We start from the raw sequence: 27,692 nt of genomic DNA on the forward strand, positions 1-27,692 counted from the left end.
GTTTTTGATGCCACCTCTTTTAACCTTTTTTTGTTTCAGTACTTATTCGGTTTAGTGGTACTGAAATTATAGAAGGATTGTCCTCCATCTCCTTATTATCAATAGTTGTTAATAAAGTTGTTTTCAGACTCAGTTATTTTAGAATAGGTGGACTATCTCAAAGTTAGCATTAAGTCCCTTAGGATAGATGCAATCCAAATGGAAAATCCATTTTGACTCAGTTTTTAGCATTCTTGCTTCCATGTTACCCCCTCTCCAGTCTTTATTTAATTTACAAATGCTCCCATGTACCTCTTTGAAATGTTTATAAAGGGGCAGATCTATTTTCTTCCACTTTATTTGTAGGAGATGCTCCCGGATCCTGTCTCTCAACTTTCTCGTGGTCTGGCCCACGTATTGTAGGCCACACCCACATTCAATTAAATATACCACATAGTGGTCTGTGCATCTGATTGTTTGCTTGATGTTGTGAAGCTCATTTGTGATCTTCGATTTGAATGTGTCCGTCTTTATTCCATGTTTGCAAGCCTTACAGAAGTGGCATGGGAAAAAACCTTTCAACTTCTTTCCTAGAACCCCCATTTGATTCTTAATCGTCTTATTCCTCGGGATACTTGGGGCTAAGATGGATTTGAGGTTGTCTGCTTTCCTGAAGACGAAGCCTGGTTGTTCTGTTAGGTGTACTCCTAATACATCATCCTCCTTCAAAAGATACCAATGACGTTTGATAATATCCTCAATTACTTTCTTTCTTTCACTATATTGAGTGATAAATGGTATCTTGAGGTTTTCAGAAGTCATTCTGTTTTGTTTCTTCTTATAAGTTAATAGATTTCTCTTTTATTAAGACTTACTTCTTCGATTGTTTTATTTATGGAGGATTCGTTATATCCCCTCTCTAGGAATTTGTTTTTGAGCGTTGCCGACTGTTTGGCCCACATGTCCTCACCCGAACAGTTTTTCCTGATTCTCATTAATTGTCCCTTTGGGATGTTAGAGATCCATTTCCTATGATGGCAGCTTGTATGATGGATAAAATTATTCGAATCCACTTCCTTGAAGTGGGTTGAGGTTTCTACTTTTCCATTTGTCACTCTTATGTCAAGATCCAGAAATACTACATTCGTTTTGCTGATGGTATTCGTGAACTTCAGATTTAGTTGGTTCATATTCATCACTTCTAGCGTGTACTGTAGATCTTCCAAACTTCCCTTCCAAATAAGGAAGATATCGTCTATGTACCTTTTGTATAGGACCAGGTCCGCGCCTGCTGGGCAAGCCTCCCAAAAGATGTTCTCCCACTTGCCCATGTAAAGATTGGCGTAGCTAGGCGCGAACCTGGTCCCCATAGCTGTTCCACATACTTGACGATAGAAGGTGCCTTCCCAACAGAAAAAAATATGTTTCAGAATGTAGTTAATACTATCCAATATGAATGTTTTTTGGACTTCCGGCATGTTTGTGTCTTTCTCTAGAAAATGACCAATAGATTCAAGACCATCTTCGTGTGGGATGGATGTATATAACGATGTTACATCACTAGTTACCATGATATAACTATCATCCCACTCCATGTTTCTGAGTAGATTGAGGATTTCTGTGGAGTCTCTTAGGTAGGAGGGTAAGGTTCTCACGAATGGCTGAAGTTTCTTGTCAATATATTCGGACAAATTGCTAGAAAGGGATCCAATGCCCGAGATAATTGGGCGCCCCGGTGGATTATTGAGGCTCTTATGGATCTTTGGCAGATGGTAGAACACCGGGATCCTTGGGTGTTTCACTGTTAGGTAGCTGAATTCCTTTTCGTTTAGGATCCCGATTCCATTAGCTTCTCTCAGCAGTTCATCCAATTTTCTTTGATATTCACCTGTGGGGTCAGCCTTTAAGACCTCATATGTTACCTCGTCATCAAGGATTCTTTTTGATTCTTTACAGTACTCCGATCTGTCCAATATTACAATTCCTCCACCCTTGTCCGCTGATTTAATGACAATGTCTGAATTATGTTCTAATTTCGAAATTACATTCAGTTGTTTTGCACTCAGGTTTCTATTATGTGCCTTCACTGATTTTAATTTCTTAATATCATTACATACTACGGCCTCAAAAGCCTCTATCGCTGGTCCCTTGCAGTGGGTGGGATAGAAGCGGGACTTGGGTTTGAGGTCCGTGTGTATGAAGGCGTCATCCGTGGGAGTAATTGATGGAAGTGATGCATTTCTTTCAGCTGCAGATTTTAGGAAATATCTCTTCAGGGTGAGTTTCCTCACAAACTCCTTTGTGTTGAGATATGTTTGAAATTTGACTAATCCTCTTGATGGAGCATATGTCAGGTCATATCTTAAGACTTCCTTTTCTTCTGGTTTTAAGACTATTTTGCTCAGGTTGAAGATCCCTTTTGTTTCAGTATCGTTTGGGTCGTCATTCTGTTTGTGTTCAATGTTTTCAGATCTTTCTATTGGATGGTCCAGGTTGAGTCTGTTCTTAGATCTGGCCCCTGATCTTCGTCCCCGGTGTATTTTCTTTTTACCGGGGTGTCCACGTTTTCTAATGTAATTTGCTTCCTTTTTCCCTTTGCTTCTCTCACGAGTGGGTTGTTGTGACCCATCCCTAAAAAAGAGGAGGATGAGGAGGCTGTGGATAAAGATGTGGGGTTGTGGTCTTCCCTTATATTGTCTGGGGGCCCCCTATAAGTCGGTGCGGCTAGAGGAGAGAATCTATTGGATGATTCTCTGAGGTTCTCTTTCCAATCATGTTGTTGCCCCCTATATCCACCTTGTGGGCTGTGATCTCTAATGGGATTATAGTTTGGTCGTCGTCTCATCAAATTGTTCTCCGAATTTTTCATCCTGTGGTGATCTCTGTATTCATAGTTTCCTGACCATTGTCGGTTGTGTCCATAGTCCTCTTCCATGGGCTGTGGTTGATAGTTTCTATTTTGATGTCTATCATTCCAATTGGGTGTATATGGTCCCCTTCTTAGTCTATTCCCATAGCCTCCATAATTTTCGTATGGTCTGTATGTATAGTTATAATCACTTTGCCAATTGTCTTGATACATAGAATGTCTTCTATCGTTAGTGGAAGATCCTGCATAACTCATGTTTCTGTTATAATAGGAATTTCTTCTTGGATAGTTGTTTGGAAGGTTTTCATTAAAGGGTCTCCTTAAATTGGGTCTATTGGATCCATATTGAGTATGATCCTCGGGGTTAAATTGTACCCTGGGAACCCTTGTATCTCTGCATTCATTATTTGGAAAACCTCTTACAGGTGTTTCTGTCCAATTGTTCCTATTTCCCACTTGTATCATTGGGGGTGGTATTACCACCTCTGTGTTCATTTGATCATTGGCAGTAGTTTTGATTGTGTCAGAGTTTTCTTGGGCTGTGTTCAGATCTCTATTAATTTTCTTTGTTTTTTTCGCAATCGTATCATCTTTCAATTTGTTTATTTTTGTGTATAGATGTTCCTGTTTTTCTTTGAAAGTTTGGGAGTCTTTAAATAGTTCCATATTTTTCTCCTCAGACTGAATTTCTGAGTCTATATGTGTTAGAAGGAGTTCCCTATATTTAATAATGAGTCTCATGAGTTCCTGAGATGCTCCAATAATGATTTTATTCCAATTGTCGCTAAATTCTTTGGAGTTGGTGTTGAAGGAACATTCTTTAGTGATTAATAAACCTTTCGGTACAATATTAAGTTCTAAAGATTTCTTTAGAAAAGAGATTGCTATCTTATATTTCGTTTCTGATATTAGTAATTTTTCTAAATTCTTAAATATAGTATTAATGTCAATCACAGTGTTTGTTCCTGTGGAATTGTCCCTATTGAGGGCTATATTAATATCGTTTGTTTGCACAAATTTGGAACATTTTTTCACAAAATTTCTTTATTTTTGTCTCACTGTTTTTATTTTTATTTTTTATTATTATTTTTTGAATTTTGAAGATTGTGAGTTTGGATTGTGTATTACTTTGTATTCTTTTTCACGAATCATATTGTGATTTTTTGATTGTGTATTATATCATACATTCTGCACACATTAGATCGTATATCTTTTTCTTCGACTTGATTGTAATATTAATCACCAGATATTTGTGACCCCAATTTCACTTGAAGTAAGTGTAATTTGTTATTGGGTATTTGTAACCCCAAATTTCACTCAAGTTCTCTACACTTCTATTTCTATTTTATTTTTCAAATTAGTTCAATTCTCCTTCAGGATTCACATAGTTGACTGAAAGTAGTCCAAACCTGGACCTGTAGCTATAAGCTCAGTTTTAATACCGTATGAAAGATAGAATCTTGAGATTACAATTTTTTATTGTATTTTTATTGTATTTTATATTGTATTGTGATGACATGTATGTGATGGGTTTGATTGTTTACAACCCATATTGATTAAAAGGAATTTTAACGGATATTTGTTGCACTTAGATTCCTAAGTTTATTTTCCTGGGTACTAGTTGATTTTGATTAGCCCTGTGATATACCTTAGCCCCCTGTGGCGCTCCTATATATATCAAACTGTTGTAATTCCTTCAAGATCTGATAGGGGATCTTCTTTATAGTGTAGCAGGTATATTATCAGTTAAGGCGCTGGAAACTTAATTTCTGTTGCTATATTTCATGGTGCTCCTCTCATAATTTCTTGGCATTCTTTTAGAATTCCTCTGATTTTACAGTTTCTTCAGGATGGTTTGGATAAGGGTTTGTCTGCAAATACTTTGAAGGGACAAATCTCTGCTCTTTCTGTCTTATTTCATAGAAAGATTGCTAAACTTCCTGATATTCACTGTTTTGTTCAGGCTTTGGTTCGTATCAAACCTGTTACTAAGTCTTTTTCTCCTCTTCGGAGTCTTAATTTGGTTTTAAGGATTTTGCAGTCTCCTCCTTTTGAGCCTATGCATTCTTTGAATAATAAACTACTTTCTTGGAACGTGTTATTTGTTTGGGCTATCTCTTCTGGTAGAATAGTTTCTGAGTTGTCGGCTCTCTTGTGAGTCTCCTTATCTGATATTCCATCAAGATAAAGCGGTTTTACGGACTTTGTTTTAATTTTTGCCTAAATTTGTTTATTCTAACAACATTAGAAGGGAAATTGTTGTTCCTTCCTTGTGTCCTAATCCTAAAAATTATCTTGAGAGAGCTCTACATTCTTTGGATGTAGTGAGAGCTTTGAAATACTATGTTGAGGCTACTAAGGATTTCAGAAAGACTTCTAATGTATTTGTTACTTTCTCTGGTTCCAGGAAAGGTCAGAAAGCCTCTGCCATTTCTTTGGCATCTTGGTTGAAACTTTTGATTCACAAGGCTTATTTGGAGTAGGGGCAGTCTCTGCCTCAGAATTACAGCTCATTCTACTAGATCAGTTGCTACTTCTTGGTCTTTCAACAATGGAGTTTCAGTTGATCAGATTTGCAAAGCAGCAACTTGGTCTTCTTTGCATACATTTACTAAATTTTACCATTTTTATGTATTTGCTTCTTCAGAAGCAGTCTTTGGTAGAAAAGTTCTTCAGGCAGTTGTCTCAGTTTGATTCTTTTTGCCTATGATTTGCTTTTTAAGAAAACTTAATTATTGTTTGGATTTAATTTTTTTCAGCGGGAATAGCTGTTTTTATTTTATCCCTCCCTCTCTAGTGACTCTGTGGATTTCCACATATTAGGTATTATATCCCATACATCACTAGCACATGGACTCTTGCCACTTACATGAAAGAAAACAACATGATTTATGTAAGAACTTACCTGATAAATTAATTTCTTTATAGTGGCAAGAGTCCATGAGACCCACCCTTTTTTGGTGGTTATGATTTTTTTGTGGTGGAAGGTGTATTTATAGGCATTTTGAGGTTTGGGAAACTGCCTCCTCCTGGTAGGAATGTATATCCCATACATCACTAGCTCATGGACTCTTGCCTCTATGAAATAAATTAATTTATCAGGTAAGTTCTTACATAAATTATGTTTTTGCTACATAAATCAGCACAAATGCAGCACATAACAAAAAGTATATATTTTTTTTAAATGTAATAATGTGTGGTACAAAGTGGGCGGAGTTTGATCATATATAATGCTCAATATTTCAAAAATGAAACTGACACATGTTCAATTTTGCTGCACAAATCAGCACAAAAGCAGCACATACAAATGGTATATTTTGTTTTTACAAATGTATAATGTGGGGTGCAAAGTGGGCTGAGTTTGATCATATATAATGTTTGATCATATATAATACTTAATATGTGCAAAACAAATATAATAATCAATATTTCCAAATCTAAACCAGCACAAACGTTATTTTTTTGAGCACAAACGAATGTTATGTTTGTTTTTAAAATTGAATAATGTGAAGTGCAAAGTGGGAGTAGTTTAATAATATATAGTGCTTAATATGTGCAAAACGAAACCGGGCACTAATGTTAATTTTTTAGCACAAATCGTCAGAAACACAGCACAAATGAATGGTATATTTGTATTCTCATTTTAAAAACATGGAGTGCCAACTTTACACAGCTGAGGTGAATTGGATGGCAGGTAATATAATTTTCATTGACATAAAAGCAAACTGTTATAAGTAAAAATCCAAAGCAGCACAAATAAACATTTTAACTGCACAGACTGGCACAAACGTAGCACTAACCAACCAGCCCGTTTCATGTCTTTTGGCTTTTGTAGGGGGGCTGGGTGACCTTTATTAAATTGTTAATAAATCAAAAACGAAATGCGATAGAACAGAGATTTAAACAGCACAAACGTAGCACTAACCAACCAGACGGTTTCATGTATTTTGGCTGTTGTAAGAGGACTGGGTGACCTTTATTAAATTGCTAATAAGTAAAAAATTAAGATAGAACGGAGACTTAAATGGCACAAACCAGCACAACGTAGCACTAACCAACCAGCCAGGTTTCATGTCTTTTGGCTGTTTTAAGGGGGCTGGGTGACCTTTGGTGACCTTTATTTAATCTGTAATAACTCAAAAAACAATTGCTATTATCTTAAAAATTAAAGCAGCACAAATCTTAATTTTTGCGGCACAAACGTAGCACTAACGAAGCACAGCAGATTTTTTATTTGTACCGATTGTAGGGGGCCAGCTTCACACAGCCAACTATAATGCAACATCTAAATAGAGATGTGGTTAATTCCAGAAGTTATGAGAATCTGTTTTGAAAGGCTATAGTGTTTCATTGTAACAACACAAATACAACTCATTTATAGGGATTTATCTTTGCCTAGAGGCAAATGATTTGCCAGAACAAACATTTTGACTTTTCTGTTAGATCTAAATATTTCACATAAAAAAAATGCAATCTCTTCTATAATGAAACTAATCTGCTTTTTATGTGTGAAGAGACTGCGCACCCCAAGTTGCCAAGACTGTGAAATTTGGAAACAAAAGGCACATCCAGTTGCAACTGTTCCTACAACAAATGCTGTACTTATGCTTTGGAAAATCACCAGATAAGCTTTCATTAGTGCATTGCTACTTCTGGCCCTACCTAGTATGTTTCCGAACAAAGGCCTAGATTTGGAGTTTGGCAGTAGATGGGCTGTTAACGCTCCGCTGGCTTTTTTCTGGCCGCAGCATAAAATTAACTCTGGTATCGAGAGTTCAAAAAAATGCTGCGTTAGGCTCCAAAAAAGGAGCGTAGAGCATTTTTACCGCAAATGCAACTCTCGATACCAGAGTTGCTTACGGACGCGGCCAGCCTCAAAAACGTGCTCGTGCACGATTCTCCCATAGGAAACAATGGGGCTGTTTGAGCTGTAAAAAAACCTAACACCTGCAAAAAAGCAGCGTTCAGCTCCTAACGCAGCCCCATTGTTTCCTATGGGGAAACACTTCCTACGTCTGCACCTAACACTCTAACATGTACCCCGAGTCTAAACACCCCTAACCTTACACTTATTAACCCCTAATCTGCCGCCCCCGCTATCGCTGACCCCTGCATATTATTTTTAACCCCTAATCTTCCGCTCCGTACACCGCCGCAACCTACGTTATCCCTATGTACCCCTAATCTGCTGCCCCTAACACCGCCGACCCCTATATTATATTTATTAACCCCTAATCTGCCCCCCTCAACGTCGCCGACACCTGCCTACACTTATTAACCCCTAATCTGCCGAGCGGACCTGAGCGCTACTATAATAAAGTTATTAACCCCTAACCCGCCTCACTAACCCTATCATAAATAGTATTAACCCCTAATCTGCCCTCCCTAACATCGCAGACACCTAACTTCAATTATTAACCCCTAATCTGACGACCGGAGCTCATCGCTACTATAATAAATGGATTAACCCCTAAAGCTTAGTCTAACCCTAACACTAACACCCCCCTAAGTTAAATATAATTTACATCTAACGAAATTAATTAACTCTTATTAAATAAATTATTCCTATTTAAAGCTAAATACTTACCTGTAAAATAAACCCTAATATAGCTACAATATAAATTATAATTACATTGTAGCTATTTTAGGATTAATATTTATTTTACAGGCAACTTTGTAATTATTTTAACCAGGTACAATAGCTATTAAATAGTTAAGAACGATTTAATAGTTACCTAGTTAAAATAATAACAAAATTACCTGTAAAATAAGTCCTAACCTAAGTTATAATTAAACCTAACACTACCCTATCAATAAATTAATTAAATAAAATACCTACAATTACCTACAATAAAACCTAACACTACACTATCAATAAATAAATTAAATACAATTTCTACAAATAACTACAATTACATAAACTAACTAAAGTACAAAAAATAAAAAAGAACTAAGTTACAAAAAATAAAAAAATATTTACAAACATAAGAAAAATATTACAACAATTTTAAACTAATTACACCTACTCTAAGCCCCCTAATAAAATAACAAAGACCCCCAAAATAAAAAATTCCCTACCCTATTCTAAATTAAAAAATTTAAAAGCTCTTTTACCTTACCAGCCCTGAACAGGGCCCTTTGCGGGGCATGCCCCAAGAAAATCAGCTCTTTTGCCTGTAAAAAAAAACATACAATACCCCCCCCCCCCCAACATTACAACCCACCACCCACATACCCCTAATCTAACCCAAACCCCCCTTAAATAAACCTAACACTAAGCCCCTGAAGATCTTCCTACCTTGTCTTCACCATCCAGGTATCACCGATCCGTCCTGGCATCTGGTGCTGAAGAGGTCCAGAAGAGGCTCCAAAGTCTTCCTCCTATCCGGCAAGAAGAGGACATCCGGACCGGCAAACATCTTCTCCAAGCGGCATCTTCGATCTTCTTCCATCCGGTGCGGAGCGGGTCCATCTTGAATCAGCCGACGCGGATCCATCCTCTTCTTCCGGCGTCTCCCGACGAATGACGGTTCCTTTAAGGGACGTCATCCAAGATGGCGTCCCTCGAATTCCGATTGGCTGATAGGATTCTATCAGCCAATCGGAATTAAGGTAGGAATATTCTGATTGGCTGATGGAATCAGCCAATCAGAATCAAGTTCAATCCGATTGGCTGATCCGATCAGCCAATCAGATTGAGCTCGCATTCTATTGGCTGATCGGAACAGCCAATAGAATGCAAGCTCAATCTGATTGGCTGATTGAATCAGCCAATCGGATTGAACTTGATTCTGATTGGCTGATTCCATCAGCCAACCAGAATATTCCTACCTTAATTCCGATTGGCTGATAGAATCCTATCAGCCAATCGGAATTCGAGGGACGCCATCTTGGATGACGTCCCTTAAAGGAACCGTCATTCGTCGGGAGACGCCGGAAGAAGAGGATGGATCCGCGTCGGCTGCTTCAACATGGACCCGCTCCGCACCGGATGGAAGAAGATCGAAGATGCCGCTTGGATGAAGATGTTTGCCGGTCCGGATGTCCTCTTCTTGCCGGATAGGAGGAAGACTTTGGAGCCTCTTCTGGACCTCTTCAGCACCGGATGCCAGGACGGATCGGTGATACCTGTTGAGGTGAAGACAAGGTAGGAAGATCTTCAGGGGCTTAGTGTTAGGTTTATTTAAGGGGGGTTTGGGTTAGATTAGGGGTATGTGGGTGGTGGGTTGTAATGTTGGGGGGGGTATTGTATGTTTTTTTTTACAGGCAAAAGAGCTGATTTTCTTGGGGCATGCCCCGCAAAGGGCCCTGTTCAGGGCTGGTAAGGTAAAAGAGCTTTTAACTCTATTAATTTAAAATAGGGTAGGGCATTTTTTTATTTTGGGGGTCTTTGTTATTTTATTAGGGGGCTTTAGAGTAGGTGTAATTAGTTTAAAATTGTTGTAATATTTTTCTTATGTTTGTAAATATTTTTTTATTTTTTGTAACTTAGTTCTTTTTTATTTTTTGTACTTTAGTTAGTTTATGTAATTGTAGTTATTTGTAGCAATTGTATTTAATTTATTTATTGATAGTGTAGTGTTAGGTTAATTGTAGGTAATTGTAGGTATTTTATTTAATTAATTTATTGATAGGGTAGTGTTAGGTTTAATTATAACTTAGGTTAGGATTTATTTTACAGGTAATTTTGTTATTATTTTAACTAGGTAACTATTAAATAGTTCTTAACTATTTAATAGCTATTGTACCTGGTTAAAATAATTACCAAGTTGCCTGTAAAATAAATATTAATCCTAAAATAGCTACAATGTAATTATAATTTATATTGTAGCTATATTAGGATGTATTTTACAGGTAAGTATTTAGCTTTAAATAGGAATAATTTATTTAATAAGAGTTAATTAATTTCGTTAGATTTAAATTATATTTAACTTAGGGGGGTGTTAGTGTTAGGGTTAGACTTAGCTTTAGGGGTTAATCCATTTATTATAGTAGCGGTGAGCTCCGGTCGTCAGATTAGGGGTTAATAATTGAAGTTAGGTGTCGGCGATGTTAGGGAGGGCAGATTAGGGGTTAATACTATTTATGATAGGGTTAGTGAGGCGGATTAGGGGTTAATAACTTTATTATAGTAGCGCTCAGGTCCGCTCGGCAGATTAGGGGTTAATAAGTGTAGGCAGGTGTCGGCGACGTTGTGGGGGGCAGATTAGGGGTTAATAAATATAATATAGGAGTCGGCGGTGTTAGGGGCAGCAGATTAGGGGTACATAAGGATAACGTAGGTGGCGGCGCTTTGCGGTCGGCAGATTAGGGGTTAATTATTGTAGGTAGCTGGCGGCTACGTTGTGGGGGGCAGATTAGGGGTTAATAAATATAATATAGGAGTCGGCGGTGTTAGGGGCAGCAGATTAGGGGTACATAAGTATAACGTAGGTGGCGGTCGGCAGATTAGGGGTTAAAAAATTTTAATCGAGTGGCGGCGATGTGGGGGGACCTCGGTTTAGGGGTACATAGGTAGTTTATGGGTGTTAGTGTACTTTAGGGTACAGTAGTTAAGAGCTTTATAAACCGGCGTTAGCCCAGAAAGCTCTTAACTCCTGCTATTTTCTGGCGGCTGGAGTTTTGTCGTTAGAGCTCTAACGCTCACTTCAGAAACGACTCTAAATACCGGCGTTAGAAAGATCCCATTGAAAAGATAGGATACGCAATTGACGTAAGGGGATCTGCGGTATGGAAAAGTCGCGGCTGAAAAGTGAGCGTTAGACCCTATTTTGAGTGACTCCAAATACCGGCGGTAGCCTAAAACCAGCGTTAGGAGCCTCTAACGCTGGTTTTCACGGCTACCGCCGAACTCTAAATCTAGGCCAAAGTAAGTTTGAGAATACAAGTAAATTGAAATCTCTTAAAACTCATGAACTATCCATTAAGGGACAGTAAAGTCAGAATTAAACTTTTATTATTCAGATAGAACATGCAGTTTTAAACAACTTTCCAATTGACTTCTATCATTAAATTTTGTTTTGGTATTTTTGTTGGAAAGTAATAGCGCTTAGGAGTGTGCATGTATATAACATTACTATAAACATTGTTGCAAACACTGCTGCCAGAGGGCTATAGACACGTGCACGCTTCCGAGCTCACCTAGGATTACTCTTCAACAAAGGATAACAATAGATCTAAGCAAAATTGGTTATATAGGTATATTGAAAAGTTGTTTGAAATTTCATGCTCTATCTAATCTGTTTTGACTTTACTGTCCCATTAAATAATGTTTTTGCATATGCACTCACTAAAAACAATTAAAACCACCCCTTCTTATACGTTATATACCCAATGGTTTATGCTGTATGAAACAAGTGTTGGAAGGATTACCTCTGGTTTATACATTTCAGTTAAACCACTTGAATAAAAGCATAATTAGAGCGGTGTAATTTAAAGGGACAGTCTACCATAGAATTGTAACTATTTAAAAAGATAGATAATCTCTTTATTACCCGTTCCCCAGTTTTGCATAACCAACACAGTTATATTTATATACTTTTTACCTATGTAATTACCTTGCATCTAAGCCTCTGCAGACTGCCCCCTTATTGCAGTTCTTTTGACAGACTTTCATTTTAGCCAATCAGTGCGGACTCATAGGTAAATCCACAGGAATGAGCACAATGTTATCTATATGGCACACATGAACTAGCGCTGTCTAGCTGTGAAAACTGTCAAAATGCACAGAGATGAGGCGACCTTCAAGGGTTTAGAAATTAGCACAGGAGCCTACCTAGGTTTAGCTGTCAACAAAGAATATAAAGAGGACAAAGGAAATTTGATGATAAAAATAATTGTTTAAAATTGCATGCCCTATTTGAGTCATGAAAGTTTAATTTTGACTGGACTGTCCCTTTTAACATTAGGCGCAATCGGGGTATTTTTCTTTTTAAAATCAGCATTTTGAATAGTGAAATTTAAATGTTACTTTTGAAATGTCATTTTGAATGTGCAAATTCTTTTTTAGCATCTTTCTACCTAAGAGGCCTTTATAGCATTTGTTTATGCATTCAGATTCTTCACTGCATTTCAAAAGAGTTGCATGCAAAATCCATATTTTAGTAGCATTTAAACCTGTAATTTTGTTGTTTTCTGGGACATTTACTTCCTTTGCTGTGGCCAATTAGGGACTGATATAAACCAGCTCCTGTACGTATCGGCCAATCCTTGTGCAGCATGTAGCAGTGGGGTTTTGCATTCTATAGAATGTATCAGATTATTAATCGATGATATAATATACAGGCAAAAAAACAATTTTATTGAATCTGGGTACAGCTAATCTTTAGAAATACATCTTTAAACATACACAGCACAGGTATATAGTCCATTCATTTTATACCTAATTTTTAAACAGGAAAATACAACCTTACATTTTTGTATATTTTACATTTTAGTGTATGATGAGCACATTAATATTTATGGCACCACCTTTCTGTGTCTACCTTAGTTTCATGCACAGTTTATCTTACTCAGTTTACCGTGGCACACTTGGGTATTATACACTTTACCTAGAACGTTTCACAGTGGGCCAATCCAGCACCTGTTAATGTGACACATATATTCTGAGTTATACAACTTTACCTGGTACCTTTTATGTATCAGAGAAGCTCAAATTCAGTACAGCCCAGATTATAATGAATTCCCCATCTGTGGTAAAGCAGTGACTGAACGTTAGACTAGACATGTGCACTTGTCACTTTCGCTTAGCAATGAATGTGTAGTATGGCTGCCGCCAGCGGGATTTAGCTTTTTTTTCAGAGCCGGATTTCTTCTTCTAATAGTGCAGCACACAAAGATTTGTGCAAATCCAGATATTTATGTGTTGCACTTTCAGAAGAAATTTGGCTCAGAAAATAGCTGATTATCACTGGCAGCCACCATAATCGGCATTTGTTACAAATGCTAATTTCTACAGAAGACCAATAAAGAAGGCTAATCCCTGGGGTACCCCTTGCCAATGCCCTAAGTACCCCAGGAGTACACATACCACTGGTTGTGAAACTAGGGGGTAAAGCAATGCAGTAGAATAATATAGGGCATGATCCATTAATATTCATTATAGCTTATTGTTAAGATAAGTTATTGTTTTTTGTTTCTGTGATTTCCGTACAGGGAAGTAATTGAAATTGGCACACAAAGCAATTCTCTTATAACACTACAAACACACACTGTGCCAAGTGGGAACACATCCAGCACTACACAGTAGCTGTTTAGCGTGAGATTATTAAGTAAACTTAAATGTTAGTTTAGGTAATGCTGTAGCCTGATACAATTGCTGTATGTGATTATTACAGTAATAGGCAACAAGCGCTTATGAAGAAACTTTGGCCACCAGAAAGGATGGTGCAGAGAATGATCTGTAATTATATGGGTTGTACATTCTTTTATAAATCACCAGATTATTACAGAGCTGAACAATGGATTTTGATAAGTTATTTTTTATGTTACAATACCAAAGGAGATGCAGATTAGGATATTGAAGCCCTACTCAAAGGGAACTTAAAGTGAGCGTTTGTGAGACTGGCTGGTGCCAAGCCGGATACCCCGCACGACTATTGGCTAAGAGGTGGAAATGTCACCTCACAGCAATATAGCGTTCTGCCGTGGGATGCCTGAGGAGCTCAGTGTGGCGAACGCTTCAAAGAAATAAAGGAACTTTCAGCATGAAGTATTTTATACTTCATGACTGAAATTCCCAGTTTTTTGTTTCACAAACGCTTGGATTGACCATCACTAAAGGGACAATCTAGACCCAATACTTATTTATTACTTATTTGTAAGCATCTTACAATAGGTTCCACATTATAAGCTTGTAAGAAGTACATGAAGCTGTTAAATAATCATTTTGTTAGCACCCAAAAATGGCTTCCAAGCTTCGCCCACAGTTTTCTTTTTGTCCAGTTTTTTCTTGTATGACAGTTTAACAGTGCACGTTAAATATGTTTTCCTACTTGCACATGCTGATTTGTGCATGCACAATTTGAAATAGTCAATTAAAGAGTTAATCATGATTGTAGAACCGTAACATACCAAAATATACACGGAATAGGTGGGCGGAGCATGGCAGCCATTTTCAGATCCTAACAAACCATGGATATTTAAAGTGAAGGTAAAGTTTTTTCATTAAAAATGGATATGTATAATCCTTTTACAATCTCCAATGCAGTCGCTATGGTTTTTTTTAAATAAACTTATTTTTGACCGTATTTATCTACCTACATTTTTCTTATCGTAGCCATCAGAATCTCCTCCCATACAGCATTTCCGGGTTTCTGATACTTTGACGTATAGAGCGGTCCCACCCGCTCTATACGTGTAAACTAAGCTCGTGCACATCGAGCGTCTAATAACCGCGCATGCGCATTCTAAATTCTCTGTCACCATTGCGCATGCGTTAATCGTTAATGGACGCGCTCGCATTGCAAGTAGACAATACAAATAGTTGAGCATGCGCATAATTAACCATCCCCTGATGACGTCAATTGACGGCCGCCTAACGGCCAAAGAATCAATTGGCTATCTAAACAACGTGATCGTTGTTTAGAAAAAAACAAAAAAAAACGGGTTGATTTTAGGATAGCAGAATCGGAGCAGATTATAAAAGATATGTAAGGTAATATTGAAAGATCGAAGTATTGATGAATGAACATGCTATTTATTTTGCATGATATATTCATTTATTTGTAGCAGACCCATTAACTTTACCTTCACTTTAAAGGGACAGTCTACACCAGAATTTTTATTGTTTTAAAAGATAGATAATCCCTTTATTACCCATTCCCCAGTTTTGCATAACCAACACAGTTATAATAATATACTTTTAACCTATGTGATTATCTTGTGTCTAAGCCTCTGCAAACTGCCCCTTTTTTCAGTTATTTTGACAGACTTGCAGTCTAGCCAATCAGTGCCTGCTCCCAGATAACTTCACGTGCACAAGCACAGTGTTATCTATATGAAATACGTGAACTAACACCCTCTAGTGGTGAAAAACTGTTAAAATACAATCTGAAAAGAGGTGGGCTTCAAGGTCTAAGAAATTAGCATATGAACCTCCTAGGTTAAGCTTTCAACTAAGAATACCAAGAGAACAAAGCAAAATTGGTGATAAAAGTAAATTGGAAAATTGTTTAAAATTACATGCTCTATCTGAATCATGAAAGTTTATTTTGGCCTAGACTGTCCCTTTAAATGCTTCATGTACTTTTGACAAGCTTATAGATGTGAGACCACTTGCAGGATGCTACTCTGGGATGTAATGATAAGTAATCAAAATTATGTATTGGCTCTAGACTGTCCCTTTAAGATCAAAATGATTGTTACTTGTACAATCAAGGAGCTGAACAAACTGATTTGTAGACAGGCTTTATAGTTTGTTGTTTTTTTAGATATAAAATAATTCCTGCTACCTGGTAATTCAGCTGCAGTTTACATACTATGTTAAATGTGTTTTTATTTACTTTTTAGTTTTAGACTGGCTTAAAGTTATTTTAAATGTTGTGGTTTATCTGAATCTTGAAAGAAAAAAAAATGGGTTTCCTGTTCCTTTAAAGGGACATGATGATCACATATTTACTCTATGCCATCTAACATACAATGTATCAAAACAATATTTTGGAAAAAAATAATGTTCTTGTGCTGAATGAAAGTAACTTTGTTTGTGAGTTGCCCTTATCAGCCAATTAGTAGCAGAGTTTCAAAACTCAGTTGTACACAATCATACACTTCCTGTTAGGTTCACATTACATTTAAACCGATTTCACCTGACCCTTTTCCATGCCTTTTAACATATTTTACTGCTGCTCTTTAAAATACATGATAGAAAAAATTTAAGTACATTTTCCCTTTTATGGAGACATAAAAGTTGATTTTAAGGAATAACCTACATACTATGTTTCTTTCATGTAATTAGCAAGAGTCCATGAGCTAGTGACGTATGGGATATACATTCCTACCAGGAGGGGCAAAGTTTCCCAAACCTCAAAATGCCTACAAATACACCCCTCACCACACCCACAAATCAGTTTTACAAACTTTGCCTCCTATGGAGGTGGTGAAGTAAGTTTGTGCTAGATTCTACGTTGATATGCGCTCCGCAGCAGGTTGGCGCCCGGTTTTCCTCTCAGCGTGCAATGAATGTCAGAGGGATGTGAAGAGAGTATTGCCTATTTGAATTCAATGATCTCCTTCTACGGGGTCTATTTCATAGGTTATCTGTTATCAGTCGTAGAGATTCATCTCTTACCTCCCTTTTCAGATAGACGATATACTCTTATATATATATACCATTACCTCTACTGATTCTCGTTTCCGTAGTGGTTTGGCTTTCTACTACATGTAGATGAGTGTCCTGGGGTAAGTAAGTCTTATTTTCTGTGACAATCTAAGCTATGGTTGAGCACTTTTATATAAAGTTCTAAATATATGTATTCAAACATTTATTTGCCTTGACTCAGGATGTTCAACGTTCCTTATTTCAGACAGTCAGTTTCATATTTGGGATAATGCATTTTAATAAATCAATTTTTTTCTTACCTTAAAATTTGACTTTTTTTCCTGTGGGCTGTTAGGCTCGCGGGGGCTGAAAATGCTTCATTTTATTGCGTCATTCTTGGCGCGGACTTTTTTGGCGCAAAAAGTTTTTTTCTGTTTCCGGCGTCATACGTGTCGCCGGAAGTTGCGTTATTTTTGACGTTTTTTTGCGACAAAAGTGTCGGCGTTCCGGATGTGGCGTCATTTTTTGCGCCAAAAGCATTTAGGGGCCAAATAATGTGGGCGTCTTTTTTGGCGCTAAAAAATATGGGCGTCACTTTTGTCTCCACATTATTTAAGTCTCATTATTTATTGCTTCTGGTTGCTAGAAGCTTGTTCACTGGCATTTTTTCCCATTCCTGAAACTGTCATTTAAGGAATTTTATCAATTTTGCTTTATATGTTGTTTTTTCTATTACATATTGCAAGATGTCCCAGATTGACACTGAGTCAGAAGATACTTCTGGAAAAACGCTGCCTGGTGCTGGATCTACCAAAGTTAAGTGTATCTGTTGTAAACTTGTGGTATCTGTTCCTCCAGCTGTTGTTTGTAATGAATGTCATGACAAACTTGTTAATGCAGATAATATTTCCTTTAGTAATGTCGCATTACCTGTTGTGGTTCCATCAACATCTAATGCTCAGAGTGTTCCTGTTAACATAAGAGATTTTGTTTCTAAATCTATTAAGAAGGCTATGTCTGTTATTCCCCCTTCTAGTAAATGTAAAAGGTCTTTTAAAACTTCTCATTTTTCAGATGAATTTTTAAATGAACATCATCATTCTGATTCTGATAGTGGTTCCTCTGGTTCAGAGGATTCTGTCTCAGAGGTTGATGCTGATAAATCTTCATTTCTTTCATGTAATTAGCAAGAGTCCATGAGCTAGTGACGTATGGGATATACATTCCTACCAGGAGGGGCAAAGTTTCCCAAACCTCAAAATGCCTATAAATACACCCCTCACCACACCCACAAATCAGTTTTACAAACTTTGCCTCCTATGGAGGTGGTGAAGTAAGTTTGTGCTAGATTCTACGTTGATATGCGCTCCGCAACAGGTTGGAGCCCGGTTTTCCTCTCAGCGTGCAGTGAATGTCAGAGGGATGTGAGGAGAGTATTGCCTATTTGAATGCAATGATCTCCTTCTACGGGGTCTATTTCATAGGTTCTCTGTTATCGGTCGTAGAGATTCATCTCTTACCTCCCTTTTCAGATCGACGATATACTCTTATATATATATATATATACCATTACCTCTGCTGATTTTCGTTTCAGTACTGGTTTGGCTTTCTACAACATGTAGACGAGTGTCCTGGGGTAAGTAAGTCTTATTTTCTGTGACACTCTAAGCTATGGTTGGGCGCTTTTTTTATAAAGTTCTAAATATATGTATTCAAACATTTATTTGCCTTGACTCAGGATGTTCAACATTCCTTATTTTCAGACAGTCAGTTTCATATTTGGGATAATGCATTTGAATCAATCATTTTTTCTTACCTTAAAAAATTTGACTTTTTCCCTGTGGGCTGTTAGGCTCGCGGGGGCTGAAAATGCTTCATTTTATTGCGTCATTCTTGGCACAGACTTTTTTGGCGCAAAAAATCTTTTCTGTTTCCGGCGTCATACGTGTCGCCGGAAGTTGCGTCATTTTTTGACGTTCTTTTGCGCCAAAAATGTCGGCGTTCCGGATGTGGCATCATTTTTTACGCCAAAAGCATTTAGGCGCCAAATAATGTGGGCGTCTTATTTGGCGCTAAAAAAATATGGGCGTCGCTTTTGTCTCCACATTATTTAAGTCTCATTTTCATTGCTTCTGGTTGCTAGAAGCTTGTTCTTTGGCATTTTTTCCCATTCCTGAAACTGTCATTTAAGGAATTTGATCAATTTTGCTTTATATGTTGTTTTTTCTCTTACATATTGCAAGATGTCTCATGTTGCATCTGAGTCAGAAGATACTTCAGGAAAATCGCTGCCTGGTGCTGGAACTACCAAAGCTAAGTGTATCTGCTGTAAACTTTTGGTAGCTGTTCCTCCAGCTGTTGTTTGTATTAAATGTCATGACAAACTTGTTAATGCAGAAAATATTTCCTTTAGTAAAATACCATTACCTGTTGCAGTTCCATCAACATCTAATGTTCAGAGTGTTCCTGATAACATAAGAGATTTTGTTTCTGAATCTATTCAGAAGGCTATGTCTGTTATTCCTCCTCCTAGTAAACATAAAAAGTCTTTTAAAACTTCTCTTTATCCAGATGAATTTTTAAATGAACATCATCATTCTGATTCTAATGATTCTTCTGGTTCAGAGGATTCTGTTTCAGAGGTTGATGCTGATAAATCTTCATATTTATTTAAAATGGAATTTATTCGTTCTTTACTTAAAGAAGTCCTAATTGCTTTAGAAATTGAGGATTCTGGTCCTCTTGATACTAAATCTAAACGTTTAGACAAGGTCTTTAAATCTCCTGTAGTTATTCCAGAAGTTTTTCCTGTTCCTGGTGCTATTTCTGAAGTAATTTCCAGGGAATGGAATAATTTGGGTAATTCATTTACTCCTTCTAAACGTTTTAAGCAATTATATCCTGTGCCGTCTGACAGATTAGAGTTTTGGGACAAAATCCCTAAAGTTGATGGGGCTATCTCTACCCTTGCTAAACGTACTACTATTCCTACGGTAGATGGTACTTCCTTTAAGGATCCTTTAGATAGGAAAATTGAATCCTTTCTAAGAAAAGCTTATTTGTGTTCAGGTAATCTTCTTAGACCTGCTATATCATTGGCGGATGTTGCTGCAGCTTCAACTTTTTGGTTGGAAACTTTAGCGCAACAAGTAACAGATCATGATTCTCATAACATTATTATTCTTCTTCAACATGCTAATAATTTTATCTGTGATGCCATTTTTGATATTATCAGAGTTGATGTCAGGTTTATGTCTCTAGCTATTTTAGCTAGAAGAGCTTTATGGCTTAAAACTTGGAATGCTGATATGTCTTCTAAATCAACTCTACTTTCCCTTTCTTTCCAGGGTAATAAATTATTTGGTTCTCAGTTGGATTCTATTATCTCAACTGTTACTGGTGGGAAAGGAACTTTTTTACCACAGGATAAAAAATCTAAGGGTTAAAAACAGGGCTAATAATCGTTTTCGTTCCTTTCGTTTCAACAAAGAACAAAAGCCTGATCCTTCATCCTCAGGAGCAGTTTCAGTTTGGAAACCATCTCCAGTCTGGAATAAATCCAAGCCTTCTAGAAAAGCAAAGCCAACTTCTAAGTCCACATGAAGGTGCGGCCCTCATTCCAGCTCAGCTGGTAGGGGGCAGATTACGTTTTTTCAAAGAAATTTGGATCAATTCTGTTCACAATCTTTGGATTCAGAACATTATTTCAGAAGGGTACAGAATTGGTTTCAAGATAAGACCTCCTGCAAAGAGATTTTTTCTTTCCTGTGTCCCAGTAAACCCAGCGAAAGCTCAAGCATTTCTGAAATGTGTTTCAGATCTAGAGTTGGCTGGAGTAATTATGCCAGTTCCAGTTTTGGAACAGGGGCTGGGGTTTTATTCGAATCTCTTCATTGTACCAAAGAAGGAGAATTCCTTCAGACCAGTTCTGGATCTAAAAATATTGAATCGTTATGTAAGGATACCAACATTCAAAATGGTAACTGTAAGGACTATCCTGCCTTTTGTTCAGCAAGGGCATTATATGTCTACAATAGATTTACAGGATGTATATCTGCATATTCCGATTCATCCAGCTCACTATCAGTTTCTGAGATTCTCTTTCCTAGACAAGCATTACCAGTTTGTGGCTCTGCCGTTTGGCCTAGCAACAGCTCCAATAATTTTTACAAAGGTTCTCGGTGCCCTTCTATCTGTAATCAGAGAACAGGGTATTTTGGTATTTCCTTATTTGGACGATATCTTGGTACTTGCTCAGTCTTCACATTTAGCAGAATTTCATACGAATCGACTTTTGTTGTTTCTTCAAAATCATGGTTGGAGGATCAATTCACTAAAAAGTTCATTGATTCCTCAGACAAGGGTAACCTTTTTGGGTTTCCAGATAGATTCAGTGTCCATGACTCTGTCTTTGACAGACAAGAGACGTCTAAAATTGATTTCAGCTTGTCGAAACCTTCAGTCACAATCATTCCCTTCGGTAGCCTTATGCATGGAAATTCTAGGTCTTTTGACTGCTGCATCGGACGTGATCCCCTTTGCTCGTTTTCACATACGACCTCTTCAGCTCTGTATGCTGAACCAATGGTGCAGGGATTACACAAAGATATCTCAATTAATATCTTTAAAACCGATTGTACGACACTCTCTGACGTGGTGGACAGATCACCATCGTTTAGTTCAGGGGGCTTCTTTTGTTCTACCGACCTGGACTGTAATTTCAACAGATGCAAGTCTTACAGGTTGGGGAGCTGTATGGGGGTCTCTGACAGCACAAGGGGTTTGGGAATCTCAGGAGGTGAGATTGCCGATCAATATTTTGGAACTCCGTGCAATTTTCAGAGCTCTTCAGTCTTGGCCTCTTCTGAAGAGAGAATCGTTCATTTGTTTTCAGACAGACAATGTCACAACTGTGGCATACATCAATCATCAAGGAGGGACTCACAGTCCTCTGGCTATGAAAGAAGTATCTCGAATTCTGGTTTGGGCGGAATCCAGCTCCTGTCTAATCTCTGCGGTTCATATTCCAGGAATAGACAATTGGGAAGCGGATTATCTCAGTCGCCAAACGTTGCATCCGGGCGAATGGTCTCTTCACCCAGAGGTATTTCTTCAGATTGTTCAAATGTGGGAACTTCCAGAAATAGATCTGATGGCTTCTCATCTAAACAAGAAACTTCCCAGGTATCTGTCCAGATCCCGGGATCCTCAGGCGGAGGCAGTGGATGCATTATCACTTCCTTGGAAGTATCATCCTGCCTATATCTTTCCGCCTCTAGTTCTTCTTCCAAGAGTAATCTCCAAGATTCTGAAGGAATGCTCGTTTGTTCTGCTGGTAGCTCCAGCATGGCCTCACAGGTTTTGGTATGAGGATCTTGTCTGGATGGCCTCTTGCCAACCGTGGACTCTTCCGTTAAGACCAGACCTTCTGTCGCAACGGTCCTTTTTTCCATCAGGATCTCAAATCCTCAAATTTAAAGGTATGGAGATTGAACGCTTGATTCTTGGTCAAAGAGGTTTCTCTGACTCTGTGATTAATACTATGTTACAGGCTCGTAAATCTGTATCTAGAGAGATATATTATAGAGTCTGGAAGACTTATATTTCTTGGTGTCTTTCTCATCATTTTTCCTGGCATTCTTTTGGAATTCCGAGAATTTTACAGTTTCTTCAGGATGGTTTAGATAAAGGTTTGTCCGCAAGTTCCTTGAAAGGTCAAATCTCTGCTCTTTCTGTTCTTTTTCACAGAAAGATTGCTAATCTTCCTGATATTCATTGTTTTGTACAAGCCTTGGTTCGTATAAAACCTGTCATTAAGTCAATTTCTCCTCCTTGGAGTTTGAATTTGGTTCTGGGGGCTCTTCAAGCTCCTCCGTTTGAACCTATGCATTCATTGGACATTAAATTACTTTCTTGGAAAGTTTTGTTCCTTTTGGCCATCTCTTCTGCCAGAAGAGTCTCTGAATTGTCTGCTCTTTCTTGTGAGTCTCCTTTTCTGATTTTTCATCAGGATAAGGCAGTGTTGCGAACTTCTTTTGAATTTTTACCTAAGGTTGTGAATTCCAACAACATTAGTAGAGAAATTGTAGTTCCTTCATTATGCCCTAATCCTAAGAATTCTAAGGAGAAATCATTGCATTCTTTGGATGTTGTTAGAGCTTTGAAATATTATGTTGAAGCTACTAAGACTTTCCGAAAGACTTCTAGTCTATTTGTCATCTTTTCCGGTTCTAGAAAAGGCCAGAAAGCTTCTGCCATTTCTTTGGCATCTTGGTTGAAATCTTTAATTCATCATGCCTATGTTGAGTCGGTAAAACTCCGCCTCAGAGGATTACAGCTCATTCTACTAGGTCAGTTTCTACTTCCTGGGCGTTTAGGAATGAAGCTTCGGTTGATCAGATTTGCAAAGCAGCAACTTGGTCTTCTTTGCATCACTTTTACTAAATTCTACCATTTTGATGTGTTTTCTTCTTCTGAAGCAGTTTTTGGTAGAAAAGTACTTCAGGCAGCTGTTTCAGTTTGAATCTTCTGCTTATGTTTTCATTTAAACTTTATTTTGGGTGTGGATTATTTTCAGCAGGAATTGGCTGTCTTTATTTTATCCCTCCCTCTCTAGTGACTCTTGCGTGGAAAGATCCACATCTTGGGTAGTCATTATCCCATACGTCACTAGCTCATGGACTCTTGCTAATTACATGAAAGAAAACATAATTTATGTAAGAACTTACCTGATAAATTCATTTCTTTCATATTAGCAAGAGTCCATGAGGCCCACCCTTTTTGTGGTGGTTATGATTTTTTTGTATAAAGCACAATTATTCCAATTCCTTATTTTTGATGCTTTCGCACTTTTTTCTTATCACCCCACTTCTTGGCTATGCGTTAAACTGATTTGTGGGTGTGGTGAGGGGTGTATTTATAGGCATTTTGAGGTTTGGGAAACTTTGCCCCTCCTGGTAGGAATGTATATCCCATACGTCACTAGCTCATGGACTCTTGCTAATATGAAAGAAATGAATTTATCAGGTAAGTTCTTACATAAATTATGTTTTTATGTTTAATGGTCCTTTTAAAATAATTTTCCAAACATATTTTTTTTTTATTACGGCTATGCAAATTTGAAGTGCATCACTGTGCTTTCAGCATTTGTTTTATATCCCTTTAAAAATAACATGCCCATAATATACTGTATATACTTTTTATGTTTGTTCTAGCTGTGATCTCTGTGTTTAGAGTCAAGACACAGCAGTTATAGCAACCGAGTTACAGTGTTGCAGAAGTAGCACAAACACTGTCAAGTACAGAATGTTCCATTTGAATTGATTATTGTTAGCTGTACTTAGTTTACCGGAATAGAATTTAACACGTGATGTGTGTGTTCACTTATCTGAGGTTCTCATAAGATGCAGGACAGGATTACATTGTTAATTTGGCTATATAAACTGGTGGCATCTAAACACTTAGAGCTATGAACCAAACGTTTGAGGCTTAAAGGGGCAGGAAACCCAACATTTTTCTGTCATGATTTAGGTAGAACATATAATTTTAAATAACTTTCCAGTTTACTTCTATTATCAAATTTGCTTCATTCTCTTGGTATCATTTGTGGAAGGAGCAGTAATGAACTACTGGTTTTTAACTGAACACATGGGTGAGCCAATGACAGTCGGTGTATATATACAGCCACCAATCAGCAGATAGAACCTAGGTTCTTTGCTGCTCCTGAGCTTTCCTAGATAAACCTTTCAGCAAAGGATAACAAGAAAAGAAAGCAAATTAAATAATATAAGTAAATTGGAAAGTTGTTCAAAATTGTAAAAGGCTAGTCACAGTCATAAAGTTAGTATACAATTATTTGCTTTGCAGTTGCTATCACTTAAAAACCATATATGTAACAGGGTTAGACGTGAGAATTCCGCAGCTGCATTTTGTTCTGAATTAGAATGAGATATTGCTCAATTTTCAGAGCTAATTTATATAAAAAGGGACAAAATAAATAATAAAATGATATTGCAGTTTTTAAATTGAAACGTCTCTTAAAATGGCATGTTCTATTTGTATCATGAAAGTTTAATTTTGTCTTTCTGCCTTTGATGGAAAAAACCCCAACATTTTTCAGGTATAGCTACCACTCTAGAGGTGGGGATAGCATTGTTGGGAAATATGGCTTCTTTTGTAGCGCAAGTCATCAATGCATAATAACATCCTTTTCCCTCCTATAAAAAATACCCTCATACCAACGTAAATGTGCAGCACATATTTTCTTTCATGTAATTAGCAAGAGTCCATGAGCTAGTGACGTATGGGATATACATTCCTACCAGGAGGGGCAAAGTTTCCCAAACCTCAAAATGCCTATAAATACACCCCTCACCACACCCACAATTCAGTTTTACAAACTTTGCCTCCCATGGAGGTGGTGAAGTAAGTTTGTGCTAGATTCTACATTGATATGCGCTTCGCAGCAGGCTGGAGCCCGGTTTTCCTCTCAGAGTGCAGTGAATGTCAGAGGGATGTGAAGAGAGTATTGCCTATTTGAATTCAATGGTCTTCCTCTAGGGGATCTATTTCATAGGTTCTCTGTTATCGGTCGTAGAGATTCATCTCCTACCTCCCTTTTCAGATCGACGATATACTCTTATATACCATTACCTCTACTGATTCTCGTTTCAGTACTGGTTTGGCTGTCTACTATATGTAGATGAGTGTCTTAGGGTAAGTAAATCTTATTTTATTATGACACTCTAAGCTATGGTTGGGCACTTTATATGTAAAGTTCTAAATATATGTGTTTAAACTTATATTTGCCATGATTCAGGATAATCAGTATTCCTTATTTCAGACAGTCAGTTTCATTATTTGGGATAATGCATATGAAATATTTTTTTCTTACCTTAAAATAATTTTTTCAATTGACTTTTTTTCCCTGTGGGCTGTTAGGCTCGCGGGGGCTGAAAATGCTTCAATTTATTGCATCATTCTTGGCGCTGACTTTTTTGGCGCAAAAATGTTGTCATTTCCGGCGCCCTAATTGACGCCGGAAGTTTGTGCATGGTTGCGTCATTTTTGACGTTCAGACGTTTTTTTGCGCCAAAATTGTGGGCGTCGGTTTTTTCTGCGTCACAGGATGTGGCGTCATACTTGGCGCCAAAAAATATGGGCGTTGTACTTGGCGCCAATAATGTGGGCGTCTTTCTTGGCGCCAAGAAATGTGGGCGTCATGCTTGTCTCCACCTTTTTTTCACATTATTTCAGTCTCATTTTTCATTGCTTCTGGTTGCTAGAGGCTTGTTCATTTGGCATTTTTTCCCATTCCTGAAACTGTCATTTAAGGAATTTGATAATTTTGCTTTATATGTTGTTTTTTCTATTACATATTGCAAGATGTCTCAACGTGACCCTGGATCAGAATCTACTTCTGGAAAGACGCTGCCTGATGCTGGTTCTACCAAAGTTAAATGCATCTGTTGTAAACTTTTGGTAACTGTTCCTCCGGCTGTTTGTGATAACTGTCATGATACACTTTCTAATGCAGATTGTGTTTCCATTAGTAATAATCCATTACCTGTTGTTGTTCCTTCAACATCTAATGTTCAGGATGTCCCTGTTAATGTAAAAGAATTTGTTTCTAAATCTATTAGGAAGGCTCTGTCTGTTATTCCTCCTTCCAGTAAGCGTAAAAGGTCTTTTAAAACTTCTCATATTTCAGATTAATTTTTAAGTGACCGTCATCATTCTGACTTATCTGTTTCTGATGAGGATCTATCTGGTTCAGAAGATTCTGCCTCAGATATTGACACTGATAAATCTTCATATTTATTTAAGATGGAGTTTATTCGTTCTTTACTTAAAGAAGTGTTAATTGCATTAGATATGGAGGAGTCTAGTCCTCTTGATACTAAATCTACTAAGCGTTTAAATTCGGTTTTCAAACCTCATGTAGTTATTCCTGAAGTTTTTCCAGTTCCTGATGCTATTTCAGAAGTAATTTCTAGGGAATGGAATAGTCTGGGTACTTCATTTACTCCTTCTCAAAGGTTTAAGAAATTGTACCCTGTGCCATCTGATAGATTAGAGTTTTGGGATAAAATCCCTAAAGTTGATGGGGCTATTTCTACTCTTGCTAAACGTACTACTATTCCTACGGCGGATAGTACTTCCTTTAAGGATCCTTTAGACAGGAAGCTTGAATCCTTTCTAAGGAGAGCTTATTTATGTTCAGGTAATCTTCTTAGACCTGCTATTTCTTTGGCTGATGTTGCTGCAGCTTCAACTTTCTGGTTGGAGGCTTTAGCGCAACAAGTGTCAGACCATAATGCTTATAGCATTGTTAAACTTCTTCAACATGCTAATAACTTTATTTGTTATGCCATTTTTGATATCATTAGAATTGATGTCAGGTATATGTCTTTAGCTATTTTAGCTAGAAGAGCTTTATGGCTTAAATCTTGGAATGCAGATATGACTTCTAAGTCAACTTTGCTTTCTCTTTCTTTCCAAGGTAATAAATTATTTGGTTCACAGTTGGATTCTATTATTTCAACTGTTACTGGGGGGAAAGGAACCTTTTTGCCTCAGGACAAAAAA

At 37.5% G+C, this 27,692-nt stretch overlaps 1 protein-coding gene across 1 annotated transcript in view; it reads left to right on the forward strand.

Annotated features, from left to right (window-relative positions):
• POLR1A (RNA polymerase I subunit A) overlaps positions 1-27,692 on the forward strand; it is a 364,344-nt gene that overhangs the window by 249,515 nt on the left and 87,137 nt on the right.

The sequence above is a fragment of the Bombina bombina genome, chromosome 2 (assembly GCF_027579735.1).
Source record: "Bombina bombina isolate aBomBom1 chromosome 2, aBomBom1.pri, whole genome shotgun sequence".
NCBI classification, from domain to species: domain Eukaryota; kingdom Metazoa; phylum Chordata; class Amphibia; order Anura; family Bombinatoridae; genus Bombina; species Bombina bombina.